Genomic DNA, 5,570 nt, shown 5'->3' with positions numbered 1-5,570 from the left:
CCTTTCTGCATTTTATAAGGCAATATATACTTTTTTGTTTTTGTCTGTAGGCTACTTAGGTTATTAAAGAGTTATTGTGTCAAAATATAGGAAATGTATTAATATTTTATTGTATAATCGGTACAGGAAATGACATAATTCAGAGCACCACCTATTGGCCAAAGACCGCTGCCACCGGCATTGCGATCCATCCTCTGACAAAGTAAGTTGTGTCACTAAAGTCTGATGCATGTTTTGCTTAGATTTAATAATTGGGGCTTTTTTTTAAGCCTTTTCTCGCATGGTTCATCATACATAATGAACTGTTCTAAGTCTGAGAAATGCTTTCGCCATAATCAGCAAAGCAACATTAATGTGAAATTATTCTTGCGGGCGGCTAGCTAGCTAGCTCACGTTCAACATAAGCTTAAACTAGTTTAGCTACATTTATATCAGCTCATAAGTGGTGTGTGGAAAATATTTGTCTTAATTACGGCTACAGACGTTATCTTAATCGCTTTGTTTTACACATGACAGTACTAACGCTGCCGAGCCGACATTTTAATATATGTTTGGGGGGAGGGGCATAGTCCATGTGCTTGTTACTCACCTGAAACAGGAAACACGTAAATGAACTCACTCAGTCTGTCTAAAGTAGTTAAACCGTCACAATGTGCATTTAAAAAAGCTAGTTTCACTACATAATTCACTTTTTCTGTTCTCTCCTGCAGCTCCTGTACCCACACCACAAACCCATACACTGATCTACACCATCATAAAACCAACGGCACTTTTAAGAGCCAAACTCAACCTATCTCTCTGTCTATCTACCTAGCTTTCTTATAGTTATTGTCTCTATCTTTGTCTATCATTCATTATCTATTTCTTCATCTATCTATCTCAATCTTACAATCTGTCTCACTATCTCTGTCTGTCTCATACAGCAGCTGTTTGTTTGCATATCTGTTGTGTCTGTCTGTCTGTCTGTCTGTCTGGCTGGCTGGCTGGCTGGCTGTGTTGCAATGGCAACAAAACACAACCCAGACCCCAATAATCCCACATCCAAAGAAGGGAAACGCATGGCTCTTGAGCTGAAGCATGAACACATGCTAGCTGAAGCTAAGGTTGGTGTTTTAACCCATATGACCTCATTCATTTCCTACTTGAATGTGGCACTATCTCTTATCCAAAAAATGCTGAACAGGCCAAGAGTAACTGGATTTTGGATCAATGTATAGGGCCTTTGCAAAACAGTTCATCATTACAACATGGGGGGCAGAGGCTTACTAAATAAAGCTTGTTCAACTTGTTTTACTTCATTAGTTGGATATGGTAGGAAAAACTTGAAGCAAAAATGTTCTTCAAGTGAATGAATTTCCTTTTATTTGTCCACTGTCATATGGTATCAGTTTATCAGCAACATCAACCTTACATGAGTTGTTACTTGGTCACAGAAAGCAGCTGAGGAGAGGAAACGGGCACGCTCTGTAGGAGACACTTTACAGTCCCCTAAAAGGGGCTGTGTAGGACGTGGCAAGCCGAGAGGAAGGCGTGGAGGGCGACGCCAAGGCTCAGCTACAGGTTGAAATCCCAATTATTTTACATTTTTATGAATTTACTAAGTAAATGGTTGGAAAATCGAATTAAAACACAGTAATTGCTTGTTGAGGGTCTACAATAATTCCAATATATAAACGCATAGTGACACTACAGTCGGAGACATTCCCACTGGTGTCATAAGAACTATGCTTTATTTAATTTCACAAGCTTTTAAACAATAGGTAGATAATACAAATCATCATTATCTGTTGTTAACCCTCTGTGTGATGTTTTACAGTCACATCCCCCCCGACTGAGGGCTTCCAGTCATCCAGTGTGGAGGTTCTGCGTACTGAACCTTCAGCACAACATGAATTTGGTAAATCACAAAAATAGCTTTAAGTTTAAAACTAAAATCAATGTTTACATAAATTGTGTTAGTGAGAGAAAATAACCTTATACACAACTGACAGTTCAGGACTCGAACGAGGAATGTAATTCAGTAAAGATATTGGCCAGTTCCATACTGAGCAAAGAAATGACCCTTGATTTTTAGTGTTCATCTTAAATATAGTCATTTACAGTTAAAGTTTCCCATTCTGTTCACAGAAAAGAATATGGAGAGACTCTCTGACATTCTTTCCTCATGTCCTCCTCCTGAGCCTCAAAGAAGCTCTGCCTCATCCTGGTCTTTTCGGCAGCAGAAAGCCTCAGAGCGCTGGAAAGAAGCGAGACCACACCACCTACAATGCCTTCTAGAAAAAGAGGCTGTTGGTCATCCCCTGTGTGGCCTCTGCCACGAGCCGGCTGTTATTAGGTGAGATAACATTTACCTTTATTTAAATTACTTTACCTAATTGTAATTGTTCAGTATTAATGCTCAGTGCTCTGCTATTTCAGCTAGCATGCATGACTTTTGGGATGTTAGAAAACTGGATACCTAGAGAAAACCCACATGAAAATGAAAGTAATTAGAGGATATTAGAATAATTTTGTATTTCCTCCCAAGGTGTAGAGAGTGTCTCCCCGAGGAGTGGTTCTGTGGAGACTGTGATGTACTTCATCACAAGAAACAGCCACTCCACAACAGGGACAGTTTAATGAATGGGTTTTTTAAACCAATTAGTCCAACAACGTGTGTTGTTAGAGTGGAAGGTGGATATGACACCCATGACCAAGGTATGCTCTCTCAAACTTGCATTTTGATGTTCACATGTCTCTTCGGCCAGCAGATAATGGTAATTAGTGCTTTTCTTTTTTTTTTGACAGCTTGCATATTGCCAACTGTGAAGGCACCCAACTGCTCCTGTAAAGGCAAAAACTTCACTGTGGTACCAGGCAAACCAGTGATTTTAATTACCATCAATGGTAAACAAATATATATATATATTTGGATTTCTATTGAATTGTTGTTATATTTTTACTGTTGTGGGCTGAGGCATTGTGCTTCCAATTGGAGTAAAACCTTCATGTAATATCTGTTAATCTTTGACTATTTGTAGATGGAACTGTTGTAAAATGTGTCTTAATTATGTTTATTTACTTGTTCCAAGGGCGTTATGACTTGCATCTGCCACTATATGTCTGTCAAACTTGCCAGCAGCAGTGGACCCCCGACTTGAAAGTCCTCCTTAAGAGTGGATACTGGCCAGCTTCGGTCAGTATTTCCACACTTTACACCTTGGACCTCCTGAGCTCCTTTGAAGAGCTCAAGGTCATCTCTCCGGGATTCTCCAGACAGGCCTTTGCAAAGCTGCTGGAGCATCGCACAAAGTGTGGAGGAAGAGTAAGTATAAATATTCGTTACCATATTCTACATTATAACATTTCCGTAAATAGACAAAATCACAGCAATATATGTAATTATCTTCCAGTCTGGACCTGTCAACGGAGATGCACTGCAGCGCAGCTTTCTGGAGTTCTCCTATGCCTCGTATGAGGAAGACCAGCTCTGCTGTGGTGCTCCTTTCATCTGCCCTGCCTGCACGCCGGAGATGTTGGCTGTTTCTGCCGATGGAAACAGGAAGCTGTATCGCTTTCGGCGAAGTGGAAGGTGCTGTTTTTACAATGTTGTTATTTAACTTTTTTGATTACTGTTTATATTTCATGGATATATTTGCTAATCTTTTTTTCCTTAGTTCTGATGGCAGCGCCTTTTTTAATGGGCTCTTTGTAGCAGAAGACAGCGCGGTGGCTGCATTTGTCGACAAAATACAGAGATCACTGAAAAATGCAAGTTTTTATTCGTCATTTTACCTTATAGGTATATCACAAAAATAGCCATGTATATCCGACCTAGACTTTCTTCAAATTCAGCTACTTCTCCTTACCATCTACTCCAAAATCAGATAATTAGAACAAATGGTGTAGATCGTGATTCCATTGCTTTTAACTGATTTGTCATGATGTAATGCGTGTCTTAGACCCAGGGAAGAGGCACATGTGGGGACTCCCAGTGGACAGCAGCGAGGGAGACGTCAAGGAGGGCTTCTAAGCTGGATGAAGAAGGGATGGAGGTGGCTGTATGTCGCCATGGGTTTCTTTTGAAGGCCTTAAATATGTACAGGGGGGAGATATTCGCCTACCCCCTGTATCTTCAAAAGGAACTCATGCCAGCCAAAGCCAAGTTCTTCACCATGGATGTGGCTTGCAAGTACTGGCCGTACATGGAGAAAGCTGCAAGTGTCCTTCCTGCTCTCCAGGAGCTGACCACCATGAAGCCATTCCTCAGTGTAATGCATGCTCGAGCCCATGCTACCAAATGCGAGGTATGTGAAATATTTTTGTCACGTACATTTATATTTTTTATATTTATAATACTGAAGTAGTAAATATCTAAGATATACTGTTTAGTATAGTAGTATGTAGCCTCTTTGCACAACAATTCCAGCAACCTTTTACCATCAGATTATATGGAGTGGGAAGAACCAGGAGGGAGCAGGGATGACCGCCGGGGAAGAGGTGGAGCAGGTCAACAGCTACCTGTCCCGTTGTGCTCTGACAACCAAATACATGTCCAAAGCAGGTGAGTGGAAGGTTTTGCCCTATTATTGCATACTTTTTTAGATGACACATCATAACCTCATTATTGCTTTCAAAAGCACGACTGGACATGCTCACAGTGCATGCTATGGGATGGAACAGGAAAAAAGGTGACTCCCTTCATCAGGCACTTTCCACAAGATATGTGAAGGTGAGCCTCCTATTAAAGGTGTTGTGTCCTTTGTCATTTGCACATGGCTTGTTGTTAATCATAGCAAGTTTTAATCTTGATAAATGTCCATCGTCTACTGTTTATCAGACTAGTAAGAGGCTCCTGGAAGAGACTGCAAGTCTTGAGGAACTCAAGACGGAGCTACATTGTGTCTCAGATGACATGGTGTCGACGTGGATTTCCGACGTGAAGGAATGGGCATCTGGTAAGCACGACGAGATAACACCAGCTACATATCATTGTCCATGACTGTTTGAATTTACAGATTTGATCCTAAAGAGCAGCCAATGATATAAGGCTGATTTTTCATGCCACGTAATGAGACCCTCACTGGATTTCAGTAGACGGGGACATAATCTTCAAGCAATAGCAAGCCAACTATGTGTCCATGTTTATCTCTGACATGTTCCAGTTTCCATAGTTGTACCATCAATTTGTGTTAAAAGGTGTTAAATATGTTGCACAACTTTGTTTCTCAAAACCGTTACGTGTTGTGTAACAGTACATTTTACTGCCACTATTATTTCTACAGGAACATCAGAAACATCAGGTACTTCTGAAGACATCCTTCAAACAGCACTGCAGCAAAGCATTGAGGGGCTTTACCTAAGTGTGAGGCAGCGGAAGCAATCCCTTTACCGACAGAATGGTATAACAATATAATGTTTTAGGTTGCAGATTCAACCTACTGAATTATATATATTTTTTGCACTTGCAAATATAGTTTGTCACATATCCCTATCCCTCTACCTCATGTATTTTTCAGACAGCAGCAAGCTCCGCCATCGACTTCGAAGGAAGCTTGCAGACGACAAAAAGCGCCTTAAGCAGGAGATAC

The 5,570-nt window shown here is 40.8% G+C and overlaps 1 long non-coding RNA gene across 1 annotated transcript; it reads left to right on the top strand.

Moving 5' to 3' along the window:
* The first annotated feature begins 4,516 nt into the window (after positions 1-4,516).
* LOC117491698 lies at positions 4,517-4,908 on the top strand. The gene is made up of 3 exons (XR_004556790.1): positions 4,517-4,543; positions 4,620-4,711; positions 4,820-4,908. It is a non-coding gene; the product is annotated as an uncharacterized LOC117491698 (long non-coding RNA).
* The last annotated feature ends 662 nt before the right edge of the window (positions 4,909-5,570 follow it).

The sequence above is a fragment of the Trematomus bernacchii genome, unplaced genomic scaffold (genome assembly GCF_902827165.1).
Source record: "Trematomus bernacchii unplaced genomic scaffold, fTreBer1.1, whole genome shotgun sequence".
In the NCBI taxonomy this organism is placed as follows: domain Eukaryota; kingdom Metazoa; phylum Chordata; class Actinopteri; order Perciformes; family Nototheniidae; genus Trematomus; species Trematomus bernacchii.
This window is presented reverse-complemented; position numbering and strand designations above follow the sequence as displayed.